At 51.9% G+C, this 22,659-nt stretch overlaps 1 long non-coding RNA gene across 2 annotated transcripts; it reads left to right on the top strand.

Moving 5' to 3' along the window:
* The first annotated feature begins 1 nt into the window (after position 1).
* Positions 2-15,977, top strand: LOC310885801. Of its 2 annotated transcripts, XR_014574983.1 has the most exons (4): positions 2-244; positions 3,569-3,648; positions 10,039-10,098; positions 10,219-15,977. It is a non-coding gene; the product is annotated as an uncharacterized lncRNA (long non-coding RNA). The 2 variants fall into 2 exon arrangements; XR_014574984.1 differs by having other exon boundaries at positions 10,039-15,977.
* The last annotated feature ends 6,682 nt before the right edge of the window (positions 15,978-22,659 follow it).

The following is a 22,659-nucleotide window of genomic DNA, read 5'->3' as shown; positions in this document are numbered from 1 at the left end:
AAACTGCCTTAGAGCTGAGAACAGGGAGAAAAACACCGTGGAGGAGAGGCAGAGTAGGGCACAGGTGTATGTGATGCCTGAGGGGCGGAGGCTGGCAGAGTTCAGGTGGGAGGTGCAGGCAGGAGATGCCACTGGCTGGGTATAAAGCTCCATGGTGCTACTCCCAGCCTTTTCCCAGCATCAGGAATCTTCTATGGGACTGCAGCAGGTGACTGAATGCAGCTTTGGCATCAGCAAGCTGAAGGTAGGGAAAAGCAAGTGATGAGAGTGCTGGGTTTTAGGCTCTGAAACAGGGAGTGTGATAACCTGGAGTAAAGCTAGAGGAGATGGTGGGAACAGACAGGACCGTCACCTTTGAGCTACTCCGCTAGCTGGAGGAGTTGGGAGCAGGTTGTGTAAGGCCTCCTGAGACTTGGGGAATGGGGACACTGGAGCTCTCTCCTTCTGCTGCATAGTCTGGGCATGTTCAACCACTACAGCTTTTCTCTGCTTCTCCCCTCTGCAAAACCCTAAAAGAATTTGCAACCCCCCTTTTGAATGAACCTACAAGGCTGCAGTCCAAACCACAATCGAGCTAACGAGGCAAAACTAATGCCCACCCACAGAGACATCCAGCAACATGTAAAGAGGTTGCTGACTTGGCAAGGTCTGGGATGAGGAGGCAGCAGCAGCTGCTGCCCAACTTAGCTCCACAGCCCAGCTTGGAGCGAATAAATTCCCTCTGACTAATCTTGAGAGGAGTGTAATTAGCGGGGCTGGGGGTGGGAGTCATGGTTGTGCCCTGTCCTGGGCTGCGTGGGCTGTGCTGTGAGCTGATGGGGGCTGGCTCAGTATGGGCTGACTCTGTAATTGAGAGCAGAAAGCATCGGAGCAAAATTCCCCATGCCCTGGTCAGGCTCCTCCAGTGAGGCTCAATGAATTCCCTGTGGAGGGGATGCTCTGTCCTGGAGCTTATCAAACGTCCCTTCAGTTCATTGCCTCTTGTGAATTCCTGCAACATATCAGGATTTTATGTCCCACTGCCTTCCTGGTGCTGCTGCTTCATAGGAGCATAGAAAACAGGCTGCTCCTGCTCTGGGTGTAAGACAGAAGTCTGTTGGCACCCACGGTGTTTTCAGCATCTGGGGATGTTTGTGTCTGCACACGTTCAGGTGCTTCCTTGGACTTGGATCTAAGACCAAGGTCTTAGTTTCTGGAACACCAAAGGGATTGTTGGCGTGGGGTGGTAAGGCAGTAAGTGGCAGCAGTGCAATCATTTGTAATCATCTGCCCACACTGCTATTTAACCAGACTGAGATAACTAATTGATGCTTATGTTTGCAAGCAATATCTTGAAAATATTCCTGTTTGTGTTAGATCTCAGTTTTCCTGGATCCAAAAAGGTCTTGTGTTAAATCAGGGCAACTCTGTGTGTGTACGAGAAGCTTTTCAGAAGTATGTTGGGAACTGAAATTTCATCTTCCAAAGGTCCTTCAGTATTTCCCAAATTTAAATAAATAAATCTGGTCCAGAATGTATTTTCTGGCAAAAAGTCCCAAAATTCAAGAATGCTGATCAACTCTATGGGGTTTTTGGCCAGAATGAAAGCTTTAAAAAAAAAAAAAAAAAACTGTAGGATAAATGGAAAGACCAACTTCAAATGGGAAATCCAAAACATCTCAGCATGAAATAACCAGGCCTGTTTTACATATGGGGAGGTGTTTTTCTCTGAAAATGAGAACTTGGTGAAACCTGCCTGTGTTTGTAAAAAAAAAAAAAAAAAAAAAAAACTTCTGGAGGTCACAGTGTGCCCTACCCAGCCTGGGGGAAATCCTGAGCAAAGCTGCTGCCTGGTTCTGGGGGCTGAATCCAGCCCAGGAGAGGTTGAATCTCCCCAGGAAATTCAGAATTAGTGCTCTCCCTGAGCTGCCAAGCACCCTTGCTTGTGCATCCCTCTTCCCTCATCCTCCTCACCGCTGTCAGCAGCTGGGAAGACCAAAATGCCTGTGGGCCTTGTGTATTTTGAGATGACGCTGCAAGGCCAGGGGCTCTGCTCTCAGACCATTGCCCCCCCCCCCCCCCCCCTTTTGCCCTCGTGCAGACCTGCTGGAATCCAGGCTCAAACCAGCAAAATGGGCACTTGGGAGTAAAGCTGGGTCAATAGGACTGAAACCCAAAGCGGTGTTCACAGCAGGTTTTATTTTTTTTCAGTTTTTACTTCCCCTGATCCCACACAACTGGGCAAGGGGAGCCAGGGGGAGCAGAGCAGTGCAGGATCGGGCCCTCGGCTGCATGTCAGTATCCATGACAACCTCTCGTTCCTCCTTGCTCGCAGTGATTGCTGAAGTTCCCCTGCACCAGAGCACCCCTTGCCAGGATGCAGCCCCTTGCCGGGGGCCAAGGGAGCAAGGTGCCCATAGTGAAACCATGGGTGCAAAGGGAAAATCTCCATAGCTGCCCTGCAAGCACAGCACAGCCCCGCAGTGTAGAAGGAGCATCCCTGGTTCTGAGCAGCATCAGCCCCACCATGAAACCCCCCAGGGAAGGCTGCCCTACCATGCTGGCTCTGTTGTTCCCCAGCACCCAGCCCTGCAGGCTTATGGGCTGGTTGGTTTTAATGACACGGGGTAATTTCCTTGGCACAAAGGGAGCAAGTGGCATCCTTTGAAGCCCGGCTCCCTTCCCCAGTCAGCGCCAGCAGGACCACCGGAGTGATGGCTCATTAGGCAGCTCTGCCGGGCACAGGATGTATCCTGGGGGTGCTGCGCATCAGCTCCCGTAATGAGGCAAATCACAACCCTTTGAGGCAGCCACTCATGCCAGTGGGGCTGAGCCTGCTGAGCAGAGTTAGAGCCCCCCAGCTGGCTCACAGCTCCCCTCCCCTGGGTTGGGATGTGTTTAAAGGCAGAAAAACTGAGGTCTGGCTTTTGGCTGGCATGGGGTGCTGCTTGGAGAAACAAAGGCGGGTGGGAGGAAGGAAGGGCAGTCAGGCTTTGGTGTCTGCAGCCAGTGGTGATGAGCTCACTGTGCACCCAAGAGGAAGGGATTTTTGCTGTCCTTGCTGCTGGGGTGGAGGAGATTGCAGTATTGGGATGCTCCCACCACCTGCATCCATGCCCCAGTGTTTCTGGCAGCAATTGGCTGAGATACAGCAAGGCTGGGGCACCAGCACTTCTGAATGGGTCACCTCCACCCACAGGTGCTCCTCCTGCTGCCCGGTGCTGGAGGACAGCCTCCTGCTTGGCCTGGCGCAGCGATCCAGGAGAGCAGCCTCCAGAGGTGCCCTCCAGTGCCTTCAGAACTCACTGAGGCCACCTGCAGCTGAGCAAGGTCCCGAAACAGGTCTCCAGTGGGTCGTACTCCACCTGCCCTCCTCCAGACACCTGTAGAGGAGATGGGAGCTGCTCCTGGGGTGGCAGGGTTGTTCCATGGGATTTTCCTCCCCTCCCGAGAGGTTTCTATGCTGCAGGCACCCATCTGCCTTAGCATGCCAGGATGGCTCTGGTGGGGGTGGAAGCAAGAGGAGGAATTTCTTCTAAGGAAGAGCTCTGCCTCCTTTGTGCTCATTTTCTCTCCTTCTCTTCCACAGGCTTTGCTGCTGCTTTGCTCCTGATGGCCCCAAAATGCAGCCCCCCCCAGCAGCGTGGTACACCAGGTGAACATGGCCAGGTTGGTCTGCCAGGTGCTGGCACACCTCCTCCCTGTGCTTCATCCAGGTCTCCTCTCCTTTTTTTCTCCTGTCTCTTCTCCCCGTGGCTCCTCAAGACCTAGGTGCTCTTGCCTGTTCCTTCATTTCAGACATTAAAAAACATTTCAGACATAAACATTAAAACATTTAAAAAAAAAAACTTGAAGTTGAAATAATGCTGCTGTGGTCTAACTTTTGTGATCTCATTTATACCTGAGATCTGTTGGCTCTTTATTTTTTTTATAGCCGCTCACTTGTTTTAAATTAAATCATCAGTTAATAAAAATATCAAATTCTGATACTGCAGGCCCAGTTTTCTGTAATTAACACACATCGCTTCCAACCATGCATCACAGTTAACTTTTGGCTTCCAAAGTTGCCTACCTCAATTCAATGTTAAGACTATTCATCATCCTTCTTCCCAGTTTTCAAACACAAGTGCTTAAACCACAACTCTTCAAGCTTTTAACTGCTTAAGTACTGCTAGCACATAGCTGGTCCCTGTGTGTAAAGCTATTTTTCCTGTTTTATTCTCTCCTTGTGTATTTGTTTTATGTCTGCCCACACTCCTGAGATGACAGCACATTCCTGAATTGAACAGGACTGTTAAGAGGCCCTGAACTGTTTATTTCACAATTGGTATGCTGTAAAATAAGCTATACAGATTGACTTGACCATTATGTTGCCATATTCTGGACTTGCATTTCCATAACTTCATCTGGGATTGCTGAATAAAACCTATCCCAAAATTTATCCCTAAATGCTTGATGCATGATTGCACTAGAGGTTTTTATGGAAAAACAAAATGATGAGCAAATGCCTGCTGCTACTTGTGACAGTTCATGGCATACTTCCTATCTTGAGTTCAGTTTACATCTTGTAGTTCTGTGTCTGCTCGTGTGGCCTCAGCCTTAAGCAAGGAGCAGCTGGGATTGTTTTTTGTTAAACTGCCTGACCCAATGGAGGTATAAATGCCTCAGAGACAGCCTGGTGTTAGTTGTTTGCAGCTCCAGGAGTATCTTGGATCTACTGCACATGTGGCAAACAGCCTGCAGACAGGGACCTAGTGGGATAATCAAGTTGGTTTTGCCGCTGATATGGTGCAAAATGGACTTCATCACAACTCACTGGGACCAAGGCTAGGAGAGTGCTTCCCCGTGCCCCATGACCCACACCAAGGTGTGAAAACCCAACGTGCCTGGACCACTGCATCTTGCCCTGTACCTACAGGGAGGTGTGGGCAGAGAATCACACAGAATGACAGAATTGTAGGGGTTGGAAGGGACCTCAAGAAATCATCGGGTCCAACCCCCCTGCCAGAGCAGATTCCCTAGAGCAGGCTGCCCAGGTAGGCGTCCAGAGGGGTCTCGAATATCTCCAGAGAAGGAGACTCCACAACCTCCCTGGGCAGCCTGTTCCAGGGCTCCGTCACCCTCACTGTGAAGAAGTTCTCTTGCGTCTTGGTGTGGTACTTCCTGTGATCCACTTTCACAGAATCATTTAGGTTGGAAGAGACCTCCAGGATCACCTAGTCCAACCTCTGACCTAACACTAACAAGTCCTCCACTAAACCGCATCACTAAGCTCTACATCTAAACGTCTTTTAAAGACTTCCAGGGGTGGTGACTCAACCACTTCCCTGGGCAGCCCATTCTAATGCCTAACAACCCCTTCAGTAAAGAAGTTCTTCCTAATATCCGACCTAAACCTCCCCTGGTGCAACTTTAGCCCAATTCCCCCCCCCCCCCCCCCCCCCCCCAAAAAAAAAAAGACACAACCCCTGAGAATTGGCAAGAGTTGTTTATTGCCAGGACATCTTGCAGGCAGGCCTGCGGGATGTCTGTGATGTTTGGTGGCTCCAAGCTAATGCTTGCGTTGGAGCCTGAGCAACGGGTAGGGGGCTCGCTGGGCACTCCTGCGATGCTGTTGGTCTGCCCGGATGGCAGAGCACAAAGACGCTGCGGGAGTCCCAGGTTTCTTCTGGCCGAGGTGGATCCACTTCCATCTGTTCATCCGCATCTGGTGGATCCAGCTCCATTGGCTCCACAGCGCTGGGCAGAAGGCTAAGCCAGTCTTTGCCTGGGACTGCCCAAACGGGATGCCTTCCACCCAGAATGTTCTTAGGCCAGGGTGCCGAGCCAGGGGGTCGTCCGGTCCCTCGCCTTGGTCCCGTGCCATTGTCAGCTGGATTTTCATGCACAGGTCCGACCGTGCCGTCTGGTTTACGGGCATTACCGGGTCCCGCGCTGTGCTCCAGGCAGTGGGCACGCCTCTGCTCCCTGTGGCTGTCTCTGTGATGCTCGCGCCTTCGCCCCACATCACCGTTGCTCCCATGGAAAGGCCCAGGCCCCCTGTCGTTGGATGTTCGAGGGGCCGGCCTGTTCCCCGCATCGCTGCGGTGCCAGTGGTATTGCTTGTATCTGTCCATGGGCTGGGTGCCGGAGGTCCTTTGGGCACCGGTGTCTCTTGTGCCACCACCACTACACCTCCGCCCACGACGCATCTCCTGGTCAAATGCATTCCCTCTTGGTGCTTTACCGGACCACATAGCTGTCCTCGCACACCAAGAGGCCTGCTGCTCGCTTTGCTCTTCTAGTGCTCTTCGTGCCGCGCAAGCTGGCAGTCAGAGGGCCTAGATGCTCAGCGAATGGTGGGCCAGCTGCAGGGGCCCTGTTTTATAGGGCCCGCAGCAAAGGCGGGGCACTGGTGGCCACTGTGACCTCAGCAAGCCTCTGTGATGGAGCGGCCGATGCGTGCCCAAAGGCGGCTGTGTTGGGACTGGCCTGGAAGATGCCCTCACGTGGACAAGGAGGAGGGTTGGTGGGGCTGAGGGCCCCTTTTCTGGGGCTGGCTGCCCCGGGCCATTTGGCTTGCCAGAGAGGAAGGTTGCCCCTCGGCCATGGGGACTGCCCTGCACCTCCCATCCTGTGCCCTGCGTTTATTTGCGGCCATTGCCCCTTGTCCTATCCCCACAAACCACTGAAAAGAGGTTGGCCAAATCCCTGTGTCTCCCACAGTTCAGGTATTTATAAACATCGATGAGATGCCCTCCCAGTCGTCTTTTCTCAAGGCTGAACAGACCCAGGTCTCTCAGTCTTTCCTCACAGGGGAGATGCTCCAGGCTCCGTACCATCTTTGTGGCCCTCCGCTGGACTCTTTCCAGGAGATTCCTGTATTTTTTGTACCAGGGAGCCCAGAACTGGACACAGCACTCCAGGTGAGGCCTGACCAGGGCAGAGTAGAGGGGGAAAAGGTTGTTGCAGTGGAAGAGCGTGGGAGCCCCAGGTTCCCTGTCTCAGGCAACTCCAGCCTAAATGTACAAAGGAGGCGAGGAGCCACAGCGAGCCCTCCCCAGAGGATGGAATCTCCCTGACAGCGTTTGGTCCCGGCGCACTGTAATCTTTAAAGACAGGAAATGTAGAGCCTTTTCTCTGTAGATGATCAGTCATGGAAGTGATTCACTTTGAGCTTACCCAAGTGCTGAATAAATATAGAGCCACTCCACCATCTCAGGTGGAGTACAAAGCTAACTAATTGTCTGAATGCTGATGGGCAAAGGGATGGCTTGCCAGCTGCTGTCAGTGCAAGGCAATTAATTAAAAGTGTTCCTGTGTAATTTTATGTAGCATTTCTTTCAAGCCCAAAAAAAAGGACCACTGTCAACTTAGTCTGCTCCTTCTCCTCCAAAGAGATGAAATATCCAAGATGTGGGAAATAATTAGTGCACTTTGCTCGCTGCTGATCAGCTTTCAGCTGGAGAATGTCCACTTTCAAGCATCATGGCTTAGAAGACAACAAATTAGAGGGCAGCTGACAGCATGCAGAGACATCTGGAAGGCCTGAACACCTCTACAAGAACAGAGTTCGAGTGTATGGAGAGAAGTACCAGAGAAGGGCAGGAGCAGGAGCAGGCTACCAGTCCTTGAAATGGTGGTGAGCTATGGCTGTCCACATCCAGTGAGAAGCAAGCAAGCAAATCAGCATAATTTTCAGCCCAAAGGCTGCAAGGCTGGGTATTAGGCTATCAAACAACGAGAATTAAGTTACTGAAAGCAGTGCGGTTGCCTTCACTAGAAAATAAACAGCCATTTGTCACACCCAGACCCTCTTCTTTTGCATTGGAAGGGGGCAGAAGGGATCTTGGGGCGCAGAGCAGAGCCCAGCATGGGTCAGTGCAGCTCTGGGAGAGGACCCTGGTACATCAGTGATGAGCCTACCTGGACCCTACCCAACTCTGTGGTGCCCATCCCAGAGCCAGGTGGTTGGAAACGTGTCTTGGGACAGCTTTTCTGAGGGCTACTGTTGTCCCAGGCAGAGAGAAGCTTGGTTTCTTTGCATGGCCACTTAAGGACCAGTTATTTTGGCGTTATGTGGTTTGCTTTGCATCGCACAAAGCCTCAGCGAGGTTGGCTGCAAGGGGGCCTGGTGGGGCATGTGAGCAGGCTGCAGGGAGGAGAGGCCACAGCCAGCAGCAGCCTTCCCTCTTTGATGTTCTTTTGTGACTTCTCTGATTAGTGCCAGGCAGGAAAGGCAGTCACAATTAAAATAAAACCTATTCAAGATAAAATTATAATTACTGTGGATTTATTATGCAAATTTGGCAAAGCACATAGGAGCTGAACAGCAGCCCCAATCTCCTGGTCTAAAGGCTGCTCTTAACCACCAGACTTGTAGTTAGGCTCAACGCAGTGTAAGGTTCATCTTTGTTTTCCTTTTCTCATTTAGTGCCTCTTTTTTGATTTTGCTTGGTGTTTTGTTTTTTGTTTTGTTTTTTTTACGGTGTTTTTTTTTTTTGAAAGAGTAATATCCTTCCAAGCATGCTGTGAACCCTCTTACAGTACTTGCCCTGTAAGAGTTGAGGGAAATGCTTCCAACCAGCCAAGGATGGCAGAGGGCACGTAGCTGGACCTCCCTTGGCTGTGGTTGCTGGCCCTCTTTCCGTGGTGCCCGGCCAGCTGGGCATGGGCTCAGGTGGGTACGGCTGGAGGATGGTGCCAGCAGCAGGCTTTTCCCGAAGCACTCCCCAGCCAGCTTTTGAGTTTCCTCTGGCACATCTGAGCCATTAGATCTGATTCCCCTGGAGACAAAGGCTCACAACACAGCATCTCCCTTCCCACAGCTGAAGGAAATGGATGCTCTTGTGTCAGGACTTGAGATCCCCAAGCCTTTCCCTCTGCTACAGTCTACCCCCATTTATTTTTTTTCCCCATGCTCTTGCCCTGAACAAGGTAAAACTGATCCTATGTTTGGAGATGTTTCAGCAGCCACATGAAGCAGAGGGGTGGCAGACCATCACTCCTTTTCCTGGGGGCAGCGCCATGTTGCTACAAGCTCGACGACACCACCAGTTTATTTGCTTTTTCTCCCTTGGCCTGGCCACTTGCTTAGTAGCCCTTCCTGCACCAAGAGGGGTGTGCTGGGTCCTCCATGCTTGGTGGGCACAGTGGGGTGGCCGTGACAGTGGGTTTGTCTTAGCAGAAGGGCAGCAGAGTTTTTCCAGCCCATGACAAACTGGGAGCTCGACCGGCGGAACAGGGTCACCCCAGCTGTAGGTCGGCTGGAGCAGGATGCAGCTGTGGGAGAGGACACGGCGAGGGTCACCCTCTGCTCTGAGGCATCCCCAGCTGGACGAGGCAGTGTCCTCTCTTCCCCTTCCTTCCTCATGGAGAGATTTGGAGCTTGTGGAGAGGCAGGGGAAGAGGTGGTGACACTGAGGCTGTTTTGCCATTCCTTTCGTGAATGATGTCGTCCCAGCTGATGAGCAGGAAGGTCTGTTCTGCAGGGTAAGAGAGCTCAGACGTGGGTTTTCCAGCAGAAGGTGCTGCTCCAGCCTCCCAGGAGCAGCGGGGAGCATCTGCCCTGGCTGATGGAGACAGGCTTGGCTCTAGCAGAGGCTCCTGGAGTATTCACTTGGGAACCGCTTTTAGCCTGTTAGTGTGGTTTGGACCCCTGGGAGGCATCAAGTCGAAACACAGCACTATAATTAACACCCGACAGCTTAAATAATGGAAGGGAGCTGGGAGGCTGGAAACGCATCCTCTCTCCCAGCGGAGGCTGCGGGGGTGGACATGCAAGGCAGACATTACCAGGAGTTAGTGGGGACACGTCAAACAGCTTTTGGTGTGGGCTCCAGCCCGAGGCAGATGATTGCAGGGAGGAACACGGTCAGTTTGGCACCAAGGTCTTGTTACTGGTGTTGTCTCATTCCCTGGAACAGAGTGTATTGGGACGAGGTGACTTTTTACCCCTCGCTTTAGAGAAGGGAAAAAGGATTTGGTGGACGCAGCTTGGCTGTGTCCTGAAGCTGTGATGAGTTTCCTGTGCTGTCCGATGCCCTAACATTTGACTTTACTTCCCCACTTACCCCGAAGCAGGGAAGCAGCCGCCTGGGGCTGAGCTGCACCACGGCAGTTCCACCAGCAGCAAGCAAGGTTTGTGTTGGGCACAGCCCCCAGAGCTTCTCCTCCCCTTCACACCTGGGAGGTGACTGGTAATGGGCATCTGGTTACCATGAGCTCGGACTGCAAGAAAGGATTGGTTTAACTTTGCAGATGTTGGGTGATGATCAGGTGCCTGTCCACAGTGATGTCCTCCTTCCCTCCTCCTTCCCATCACCACTTCCATGACCACCAGCAGATCCATCGCTGTTTCCTTCAGCCACTCCAACAAGGAAGGGCAGAGAGCAGTGGCTGAGCCAACTGGTTGTATTTCACTTCAAAATAAGCAGATGGAGCAGACAGATGGGAGAACAGAGCTATATATATATTTTTATTGCACAGATACCTAATAACCAATAAAATGGGTCTGGGACCACAAAAGTCTCTGGCATGGTTGCTATGGCAATATGCACACAATTCCAATGAGATGCAGGAAAGAAATCTTTTGTGTTGTTAGGGAGCTTTCTAAAATAAAAATAAATGAGATTTAAATGAGTGATTACAGCTGCCTCAAGGAGCACCTGCCAAAAACCCTGGGCCAGACCATCTACCAGTGTATGGTGCGCTTTGTTAGCATTGCAACAGTGACAGAGTGTGCTTAGGAGCCAGTGCTGAGAGGCAACAGGAGGACTTGTGTTTTGGGACACTTTACATGTGAGAGGAGTTGACCCGTGGAAGTCTTTGTCATGGAAGTCAAGGCATTTGTCAAAAGGAAATCCACAGAATTACTCGGTGGAACTACAGAAATCTGAAGATGATCTGGGAAATGGGATACTATCAAAAGAAAGTGTTGTTCTGGCTGGGCAGGTATCTGCTTGTGGCCACTGTGAAAGAATACTCAGGGTTAAAATGGCAGGGATTAAATTACATTTATAGGGATATAAGCCATTGTCTGCCCTGTTGTCAGTCTGATATTGAACCAATCACTAAGAGCTAGTAAAATGTTGAATGTTTCATAAATGAAGTCCTGGGAGGACAGCAGTTGGTTGGATAATTCCACCTGAGGCTTGAACATGGGGCTTGTTGGAGTTTCCACGTATTGCCAGCTCCTCCTGTGAGATCACAGTCCTGTACTGTCTGTTGGAACACAACAGGTACTCACAATCTCACCATCTAAGTCTGTTCTAGTGGTGCTAATGTCACGGTCTGTCATCTTCCACATCTGGGCTTGCCAGTCCTCCGTGTGTCCGTTTCCCAGGCGGCCAGTTCTCTCTTTCCTTTCCTCTGGATCTTCACAACTCATGTTATCACATTATCAGTCCCCCCAGAAGCAGCCCTTGATCCATTTCCTGAAAAGCTTGTTCTGCGCATTTCCCAGTCAAGCTGTCACCAGGTCTTTGCTTGCCTGCATGTGTCCTTTCAGAGCAGGACAGTGCTTTGTGTTCTGGATCACCACATTTCCTTCCTTAACAAGCACTGGCCTGGGTCCCGAAAGCAGGTGAAATTTTGAACTTGTTTATGGCCGTGGTTCTCAGGAGAACAGAGGTTCACTCAGTCCTGTGCCTTTGTGCTGTGATGCTCTGCTGGCCAGGAGCCTTCAGGGGAATTAGTTGGTTTTGCTGTAGGAAAGATTGGGTAGGCACCCACAGCGACCGAGGGGGTTTGGGCACCACCAGCTCTCTTTGCATTAAGGAGCCGGAAAGGAGCTGGGACTCCTCTCCAGGGAGCCACAAACCACCTGTGGTCCTCAAAACCACCCTTTGGCCATGGCTTAACACCAGAGTGATCCTCAGAGGTGGGTTGGGATCTGCCTGGGACCAGATCACCAGTTCGAGCACTGAACCATTTGGTGCTACCTTTGGTGGCATCTATCCTGGCTGGAAATGGAAACCAAGGGGTGAAGATGCTGGTGTAGTTTTACCCCTACTCCTTTTTTCCTACCCTCAGTGGGGAGCAGGACGTTGCCCCAGGCCAGTGTAACACCGATGCTCAGCTCACCCTGATCCCAGATGCTGTTGTTTTTATCCTGATACACAACCAAGCAAATACAGTGCTGTACAGGGGCTCATCCTTCCTCATCCTCCCTGGGGCACGGGGTGATCTGTGCCGATCCCTTGGGGCAGGGCTGCCTCTGGGAGGGCAGGCAGGGAAGCGGTGTTTATTCAGAGCGAGGAAGCAAGCTGCTGGCTGAGCTCTGCGTGGGAAGGGCTGCGAGCTGTGAAGTGTGACGCCTTGGGTGGGTGAGCTCTAGGCAGCCTTTCCTAGAATAGACCAGGTGGAGGTGATGGGGAACGAATGCCACGGGGATGTGCTGGCTGTACCCGCCTGGCTGAGCTGCCAGGGGTTCGGGGTGCATCATGCACACAAGTGCCTGGGCCTGGTTTCTTCCCCCACGTGCATGCTCTCTCCATCTCTCCTTTTGTTTGCAGATGTTTGTGTTCATACATAAAGCTACCAAAGGTGCTTCAGCGAGTGAAGGAGCTGCTGGAGCCACACTGAACCTGGCTGCTGGCACGTTTCGTGTTGCACTGATTTCCCAGTTCTTAACCAGAATATTTCCCTGCATGTGGAAAGGCAACAGCTCTGTGTCCTCCGGGGTGTGGTTGGACCAGGTGACTTCCAGAGATCCCTTCCAACCTCATCCATTCTGGGATATCTCCGGGTCTGGGACTCACAAGCTGTAGTGCTTTTTCACACAATCTCATGTTGCAGACTCAGAAAATCTGAAAGGATTGTTCTGAGAAAATCCTTTACAAGCTGACGTGCCCAAATGTGTAGCAGCTAGCAACAGTTTGAATCGCAGCGTTCCTTCGTGCTCTTTGTTTCCCAGACCGCGTGGGCCGGTGTTTAATGCACAGTCTGGTTTTATCACTGGTTTATCTTAATGCAGGAAATTTTGCTTAAAAAAAAAAAAAAAGAAGATTGGGGGGAGGAGGACTCATGACTGTTGGCAGCAAATTTTAATTTGGGTTTGGCAGATGAGGGAGTTATTCATGGAAGCCTTGTCCCAAAATAACACTCTGCCAAGACAGGCATGCGGGGAGGTTGTCTGTCCGTCCCAGCTGCGGGGCAGAGCAGCAGCAGGGGATGAGGACTCAGCAAGGGTTGCACCATGAGGAGCGAGGCTTGGCAGCTGCCCGTGCGCAGCGCTGCCTCCTGAAGTGTGTGAGCCACGGGACAAAAAGCAATGGGCTGGCTCTGCTTGTCCAGAGAGCAGCTGATGGGCTCTTTGGGGACGCAGCTTCAGGATCAGCACCCAGGGCTTCGTTTCTCTCCGTGCTCCACCAAGAGCGACTGTCCCACAGCTGGAAATGGGTCTGTAAAAGGGAAGTCAATGAGGGACTGGGGAGGACCTCAATCCCAGTGTGATTGCGGAGGACCCTTGCAGAGCTTGGAGCTGTCCAGGTCCTTGCTGTTTCCCATTCTTTGCCTCTACCAGGTCTACTCCAAGCGGCATTTCCACAGCAGGGTCCCTGATGCACACCTGGGTGGTACTGGTGCAGCTGGGGGTTGGCATGGAGGGACCTTGCCTGGCTCGGGGGGGGAGCAGGAAGGGTGCTGATGCTGCAAATAGCAAGTTGTTTCCACGTCAGTGTTCCTGGGCCTGGGTGTGTGGGTGCAGACCGCTCCAGCTCCTCTCTGCCTCTCCCTTCCTTCTGCTTCTTCACTGCAGACTTTGCCTGGCATTGTACCTGCCCCGCTTCCCCACCCCGTGTCTGCCCACCACCATCTCTGGATTTATCCTCCTGAAACATCTTGAGCTGGGGCTTGAATTCCCCCTCCCAGGCTCCTGAATTTAGGGGGGCTCTTCCTGTGTCCCAGGCAGGAGAGCCATGGCTGAGCTGTTTTGGGTCCGTGTACCCGTCCGCCCCTCCTTGTCTGTCTCCCTGCTGCCAAGGCAGAGGAGTGTGAGATCTCCCAGTGGAAAAACAGAGGGAGGAGGGGGAGAACTGCCAAGTGCAACAAGGCAGGAGCAGGAGGCAGATGGGTGCTGTGCCAAGCAGGGATGTCAGTCACTCCTCCTGCACCAGGCAGGCTGTGAAAGGAGCTGGCGTCCTGGCAGCCTCCTGCCATGGGAGCAGAGACAGTGGCATGGAGCTGCCCACGTGGGACAGGGCAATACGTCCCAGTGTCGGGCCACTCCAAGGTATAGTGACCACCAGGTATGTCACCAGCCTCTCTGTGCTCCCTTCTGTTGCTCAGGTGTGCTCACCTGGGGCTGCATCTCTCACCAGCCCTTTTTCTCCTTGGACGCTGCCACGTTTGCACCCCAGGAAGGGAGATCAGCGGCCCCTTGCCTGGAGGTGCAAAGTGAAAGGCAGGAGGGGCAGAGGCAGATCAAGGAACTTCAGAAAGTGGCTTTTTTTCAAAGCCTTGGTTAGCCTGGCATCCTCTATATGCAGTTATTGACAGGCCCATACGAAGAAAAGCCAGAAGAAAACACCAGCTGGCAGGAGGAGACCCTGGCCCCGTTTCCTGGCTCTTCAGGGCAAAAGCAAACAGACTGGGCCAGCAGGCAGGTGGTGGGGACCTGCTCGGCAGCTCTGCGAAAGCAAACACCCCACCTCGAGCACCCGGCCTCTTCCAAAGCCCGTCTTTGGCACGGATCCCTGCAGGAGAAAGCCTTGATGGAGGTCACAAAGCCGCCCCCTTGGCGCTGGTGCCAGCCGCGCGCTGGCAGCACCCCCCCCGATTCCAAACACCGCCTCCAGCGCAGGAGACAGCAGAGGAGGAAACACGGAGGTGAGACAAAAAACAGCGTTTGCTTTCCTGGCCATCTGTTGCGGTGTCGCAGTCGCCTTCCCAAACAGATCCCAGCTCAGCGCTGGCTGGGAAAAAACAGGGAGTTATTTTGGTTCTTCAGCATCCAGCACCCAGCGAAGGGGATGATGCGTCCCACGGAGCCAGCAGGAGGAGGATGCTCAGCATCGGGAGACCGCTGGCTCCACCGCTGGGACAGGACATCGCACCCTGTGCACTATGGTGGGCTACAGGAGCTGCAGGGGCTTTCACCAGCACCTTGGCTGCTCTGCGTTAGGTGTCTCCAGCAAAACTGGCCAGTGCAGGGCTTGATTTAGGGCTCCACACAAGGGGCTGTGCGAGCTCAGAGCCTGCTCTCAGCATCTTGTTTGGCTTCTGGTTGCTTGCAAGCAAAGCATCGAAGTCCTCGTGGCCAGTTTCAACCCCAGCACAGGTGACATATGGGCTCCCTGCGTTTGGCTTGGGTGTAGCAGCCATGCCAGAGCTGTCTGTCCTTCAGGAGATGCCTCCCTCACTTCCCCCGCTACCTTCACATTTCGCTGGTCACGAAGCAGAGTCCCCAGAGCAGACCCAGTGAAGGCTGGTGGAGATTTGACACATTTCATAAGGAGCAATAATAGCACAAAACTGGAGGCTGTTCTGCTGGAGGGCTTTGGCTCCTTCCATCTTCATTTCTCAGGCAATTTATTACCCAGATGAAATTATTTCTTGTTTAAAAAGACAGGTGATTCTCTGGCATTCAGCTTGAGATTTCAGGAGGAAATAACTTGCAGGAGATTCCCTCCCTCATCTCCCCCCCCACCAAAAAAAAAAAAGTTTGGAGTTGGTTGCCCTGTGAATTATATTTAAGTAGAAGCATTTCCTTGGAGTAGCCTGGATTCACAGGGAGATCATCCCAACCGGGCAAAGGGAGCACATATGAAGGAAAAGGGAAAAAAGAACAGAATGGGTGAGGGACAAGAAGAGGAGGTTGGGCGTTTTGCCACAGACAAAGTGACAAGTGCCTGTTCTGTAATAAGCAGCTCTTTTGATGTCATGTTGCAGTAAATGGAGACTAAAAGAACAAAAAAAAAAAAAAACCTGAGAAATGGAAATAACGTGGCAGCCGGACTATGGCAAAGCAAGCCAAGTTTTATCATGGGATTTTAACGTTTTGTATCTTTCTGCTTATTTCCCAAGCTTCAAAATTGCCCATCAGAGGGAAACCAGTGCCACACACCCCATCATCTCTGCAGTGGGATCCAAACTCAGAGCAGGAATAAAACTTCCCAGCTCCACTGCAGTGAACTGATCTGCACTGAGGACCTGACATTGAGTAAGGGAGCAAGACGACCCGTGTAGGTTGCTTTGGGTGATGCGGTTCTTACTGTTGCAGATGGAAGACTCAGTGGCATGCTATAGACATGTTTCTTCATAGCAGCTGGAAAACGGAAAGAAAGGGAGAAAATACCAGAAAATGAAGGTCTTCTGCACAAGGACTGCTTGGTGGGTTGAACAAGGAGATTAGGATGTGTGTAACCACCCCACACCAGGAGGAGAGGTGTGAGTAACGCAAGGCAAGAAGAGTTTGAATGGAGCTCCAAAAAGCAGGGAAATGGAGCAGAAAGAGCCCCTGTGATGGGGCTCGCTAGGAACAAATGCAAGATATTGTAAACTTGCAAAGGTCATCAAAGATCATTGCACAGACAGGATGAGTGCCAATGAGCTGGGCAGCTATGCAGAAATGCTCCTGGGGTTGTAGTGGATCCAAAGGTGAGGGAGCACCCGTATGAACAGCTAGTAGGAGAAAAAAGAGCATCCCAAGAGGCCGCATCAACAGGAAAGCTCGCTGGCAGAAAGACATGTAATGATGGTCTTCATTTGTTTAGGCATTGGGCTGAGCTCGGTTTTGGGGGAACCATGTTTCGGGGAGGGTGGATGAAGAAGGGGAAGCATGCAGACAGTCTAAATGTGGAAAAGGGAGCCAGAAGGAGAAAGCAGCCATCCCTCTCCATGCTCACGTTCTGCCCAGGAGGAGAAGTTGTGACCTGTAAACTGCAGCGCGGGAGGTTTCATTCAGTAAGTGGTGTCCCTGTGTCTTGGGGTCCTTCTGCTGTGGAATGGTGCTCGAATGGTGGAATGCTGGTGGGGCTGGCCATGCTACCACCCACACAGCACACTGCACCGTGGCAGACCCAGGAACATGGGTGGCAGTTGCCTGGCTCAGTTAAAGGCTGGAAAGAGCGATGGGATAAGCTGCCAATGCCTAGCGCTATGCAATTTTGGAGAAGGTTAAGCCAGAAAAGAGCTGAGCAGGAAGACAATAACAGAGAACCCCTCAACCCAGAAAACAAGTAAGAAAATCTCATTGCTGGGGCTAAAGCTACAGGAGTCAGACTGATGGAGCAGCTTCTGTAGGGAAATGGGAGATGTCGGGATCCTGGGAGCTTCACATCCATGTTGCTTGCTGCCAGATGCACAAATGGGACCAGGCCAGGAGGCACCAGTGTACATGAAAACATCCCGGACCTTAACCCAGGGCAGATTGCTGCCAGCCAGGCAGGAGGCCAGCCTGCCAGCACTCACCTAAAGTTTCTTTTTTGGAGTAGGAAAACACCCAAAAAAGAAACATCTTTCACAATTCAACAGACTTTTCTTCCTCTTCTCCACAGCAGGACACAACTCCTGTACATTGTGCCAGCAGTGCTGGTTTGGTGAACCAAGAATGGTCTGACCAACACATAAATCTATTTTTATGGTTAGCTTACAATTATTTTTCCAGATTACCTGATCTGTTTGTGACTCCTCTATGTGTGAAGTGGGGAAGCACGAAGAGGCAGACAGGGTCTGAGGAGCTGGGGATGCTCTACACTGCAGCAGCCATAAGCTTTGCAACATGAAAGCACAGCGATGCTTCACCATAACAAAGGGGGAAGTGCTGGTGCTGAGCCTCAGCATTGCTGTTCTTCGATTTCTTCAACCCACCACCCCCTGCAGATGAGGAGGGAGCTATAAAAAGGGGCTTTGGCCCAGTGCATCCGAGCAGCCAGCTGCGTTCCTTTGTGCCTTGTTGCCAGGTGTTGTTCCCTCCTGTCTGTTAGAGGGTCACCTGGTACATGCCCCGCAGGGAATAATGGAGCTATTAGTCACCTGAAAGCCCTCAGATAAGGCACCTGCAGGCAGCAGGTCTGAGCCACATAAAGTAACTGTGCATGGGGCAAATTCCTAAGCAGCCCGGGTTCCTCCCAACTTCTCCCTCCTGTCAGCCTTTGCTGGTCTTCCAAAAACTAAGGAGAAGGAGCTGAGTTGGTCATGGAGAGCTGGAGACCTCACCTCTAACACAAAGGGCTTCGTACTCAGCACCTCAAGCGCAAGGGTTGGAAGTGGGCAGAGACTCTTGCACCACCAGTGTGGTTGGTGCAGAGGAATATTTTAGGACTGTTTTGCAACCCAAGGGAAAAATGAGATGTCAGGCCTTGACTTGACAGCACATAAAGCCGAAGACGGTTCTAACCCTAAAGCAAAAGAAATATACCCAGTGCTACAGCCCGGGCAGATGGAAGCATGAAAAAAAGCCGTGAACTATAGGAATGGTGCAAATGTGATTAGTCCCTCCTTTCCACAGCCCCTGCCCACCCCAGTGATTATTACATTTCTGTACAACAAGATGACAAACAGTCAGCACTGAGTGAAATGCGTGCGTAATTTCTCATCCCCCCATGCCTTGTTTCCCAAGGCGCTTTGTAAACTCCATAATGAAATGCAGCCACCTGGCACACAGCACGCTGCTCGCAGAGGGAGAGAAGGGAAACTTGAGCCAAGGCTGCAGAATAAGTCCAGCATATTTCTAGGCATGATCTGTCAAGTGCTGTGATGAAGCAACGCTGCCTTTGTTCCTACCCGTCCAGCCTCTCTGAACCACCCCTGGCCACTGGGAAGATGGTGGCTGCACCAAATACCAAGTCTTCGCTCCATGCCACATTGATGGGGAGAGGGACTTGTTAGAAAAAAATGTGTCACAAGGGATTTATTAGAAAAAAAATGTGTGTACCTGGACAGAGCAACCTGTTTGCTGAGGTTCCTTGGCTGGAATGATTGCTTCCCTTTGCCTGGTCACATTCATTGTGAAGATGCTCAGCTCGCAAACCTATGGTTTCCTACCAGAAAGCTTTGGCAAGGCAGTTCTAGCAGTGTCACTGCCAGCTCCAACTGGTGCCCTAGAGGTTTCCATCAGCCCAGGGAGCCCCGGTCATGGAACAGATCTTGTGAAAACCCAGCTGAGGCAGACTGAGCAGCAGAGGCAGGGGAACCAGCACAGTTGACTCAGCACTGACCACACACAGGCCAGCCAAATGCCTGCATTGCCATGAGGGAGGCAAGTAGAGACTCAGCCTCTTGTCCTTGCCAGCGGTAACTCCCTGGGATGTTGTAGATGGATAAGGGTAGGTCCCTTCACATTAGGATTTTTGGTGTGCTCCTGCCTGGGTGTGTTGGGCTTGGTGGCCCACCAGCTCCTTGATTTGTGAAGTGGGAGATGAAGAACCATGAGCTTTGCTGTGTACACAGGTCAATAAATGATCCTCACTGCAGCCTGGGGAGTTCAGAGGTTTTAACGTCTCTGGGGATGAGGAACGAGGCCCTGGGGAGTTTCAGGCAGCCAATGGGTAGCTGTAGCCACGTTCAGCTGCCAGGCTGCTGCTGGTGTGGGGACAGGAGTACGTGGCAGCTGGCAGAGCACACGCCAAGCTGGCTGGCTGGCTGTACTGGGAATTCATTGCAACCAATTAGTCCGATTTTCAATTATCTGAAAGAACGAACTTAGCTAATTAAAGCCTAATTACATTTTGCCTGCTTCTTCAGCTGTCTTGTCCCATTAAACCTGCATTTTGGGACTCGGAGGCAAGAGGGGACTGTTCACAGCTGCACAGAAACCTGTAAGATGTGAACACTTGTGGGGCCCGCCAGCAAGGATGGCTCAGGATTTAACCCCACATGCATGGAAAGCTTGAGCCATGCCAGGGCTGAAAGCCAGCACCCAGCACCAGCCAGGCAGCTGTCATGGAAAGGAAAGAGAGCTCTGAGCTGGCTTTCATGCACACCCTGTTTTCCTGGAAGGTGCAGTGCACAACAAGCAGCTGCATCCCTCCTCACACCCACACTCGTGTACCAGCCCCTTTGCTAGAAAGGCCACTCCAGCTGCCTGCTGCTGTAGGGTAGATGTTTCTGCTGCCTTCTGTTGGTTATTGTCTTGATCATCTCCTCTTCCAGTGCCACATCCGCAGTGAGGATGAGATGATAACTCACCTCCTTGCGGTGCTGAACCATTGTGGGGGAACTGGAGCATCGCAGGAAAGATAAGTCTTGTCTCCTTTCCCTTGGAGTCATCCAGACCAAAGCCAGAAGTGGTGGTGTTCAAAGGCACGTATCTGCAAGGCGCAGCTGGTGCTCCATAAAACACAAACAGCCAGTGAGCCCACATGGAAAGGATGGGTGTAACGAGGGATTCTGCTGCTGTCCTCTACTTTCACAGCTCCTTGCTAGGAGAGCAAATCCACCTGCAGTTATGGTGCCTTCAAAAAGCTTATGCGTGGGGACAGGAGGCCCCCATTCATCTGAGCAGCAATGTTTGGAGGGGTCTTGTTAGCTCAAAAAGAGGAAATTTGCTTGGTTTAATAGCTGCTCCCTGTCTGCACCCCAACAGAGAGCACTTTGCCATGGCCAGGGCTCGTGTTCCTGAGCACTGTGGGTTGATGGAGAGTGCCAAAACCATTGCCTTCACCTTAAGGGGATCTTGGACCTGCAGCCAAATTGCTATGCAGACCCACCTCTCAGCTTCTCGCACTACTGTGCCATCTTTGTCATTAAAAAGACATTTTTGCTTTGTTGTTGATTAACCCGCCTTAATGATGTGAAAACGTCTTCCACACTAATGAACTTCTGGGAAGGATGAGCACTGCAAAGGTGTCTCTGAAGCTAGACTTCTGCTATACTCACAGCCTGAAATACATGTAGATGAGCAGCATTTTTCAGATCACAGACAGCCACTCAAATAGTTGCTCATGTCTTTGAGCGTTGCCAGTGCCCCTGCTGCTTTCCAGCACTTTGACGGTGATATCTTCAGGGAAGTGCCAAACCGTACTGATCGTTGGCAACACTCTGATTTTCTCTGAGCTAAATTTTCTATAACCACGTCCTCATGGAACAAACAAGTCCAAGAAATTGCCTGTCTGTAAAATCAGAGGAGCGCAAACTTGACCACGGTGCTAGGGATTCGCTTGGCTAAGCCATCTTGATGGGGGAACTGGTGGGAACTCAAAGATTTGTCCAACACCACCAAAGAGGCAGTTGTCAAGGATACTGAGGATGTTTTGTGCTTCGCTGGGCTCGCTGTTTGTCCAAAGATGTATTCTCCAGGACTAAACCCTGGGGTTTCCAATCCCTCATTCATACTTGAGGAAGCCAAGTTGGATTCAGAAAGCCCAAAAAAACTGCTTTAAAAATATCTACACTGGCACGCGGCCCCTGCAAACCCATCAAACCTAATGAGATGCTCACCCTGCACAGACAGCACTGTCCAAAGCAACATCCTGGGGCGCACTGTGGTCTTTTTGCCACTGCCCGCGGACTGTTCGGGTCAGAGCTGTTGTCACAGGTCTGAGCCATACCAAGAACCATTCACACAAGTCAGCAGTATCATCCATCAGCCAAGCTCCAGTGGCCAGGAATGATCTTGTTGTTCCTCTTTACCAGTACAGACAGATTGTAAGGCCCGTGTTTTGCACCGAGGGCTCTAAATGCTCTTGCAATCCCATGATAGCTCCAATTCAGCAGAGACCAAGAGGAAGAAACCCCTTTCAACACCTTTACAGCTGCAATGCTCTTAAATTTTGTCATCATTCGGCCTCAGTTCTCCCTTGGGTATCAGGCTCTCGTGGCACTGACTTGTCCCTCTCTGTCAGAGCTAATGGACTACAGAGGCTTTCTCTGGAGGCTGATGGCTCTCACACAGCTGGTGCAAGAGAACCATGCTGAGCAGCAGCAGGGATTTATGGAGCAATGTTCCTGAGTAATTGCACGCTGTATTTCACGCCATCTCTCTGCTAAGCGAACCCTAAATGCTCTGCCTCAGCCTCCTGAATAGGAAACAGGTTCACAGAGCTGCCGATTTATCCAGCACTAAATTAAAATTCAATATGAGCAGTGGCTGGACAAACCTGCCACACTTGGTGGAACGTCTGCTTACAGGGGAGATGGGAGCAGTTTGTGTTTGCCCATTGCGGGGAGGCAGAATGGGGACATGGGTGATTTCCACTCTGGCTTGATGGGTGCCCCATCAGGGAGCACTGGAGCCAGAGCTCAGGGAACCTGTGCTTTCTTCTTAGGTGTGCCTTTTGGCTTTGGGAACATGATCTGTTACCTCTTTTCCAGCCCCCAAACTGCCTGTTTTGTCATGCATGCTAGCTTTGGGATCTTCGATGCTTGGGGTTCAGGCGCCCATACGCAGGTGGGATCCCAGCATCCTTCCGTGGGCTTGGCTGGGACGAGGGTTTCTGCATGGCCACTGCCTTGTGTGAATAAGCTCAAGAGAGATGGGTATGAACTTCCCATGTCCCCCATGGAGACACCCCGAAACCAGGCCAGGGGTCTGGCAGGGAGACCAGGCGGTGCTGGAGCATCCCAGGGCCACCCAGGGGAGCAGTCCAGCCCCAGCACCCCCAGCAGCACTGGGGTCAGGACCTGTGGGGATGCTGCCAGCCATTCCCCAGGCTTTTCTGGGTGACGTGCGTCTGCAACAACCTGCCTCCCTCCACCTGCCTACAGAACAAGCCCAGAACTGCCAGACGAGAGACAGGAAACTGCTACTTATCTAATTTG

This window comes from Anser anser (assembly GCF_964211835.1).
Source record: "Anser anser genome assembly, chromosome: 23".
NCBI lineage: Eukaryota > Metazoa > Chordata > Aves > Anseriformes > Anatidae > Anser > Anser anser.
The sequence above is the reverse complement of the archived record's forward strand: the minus strand, read 5'-3'. Positions and strand labels throughout refer to the sequence as shown.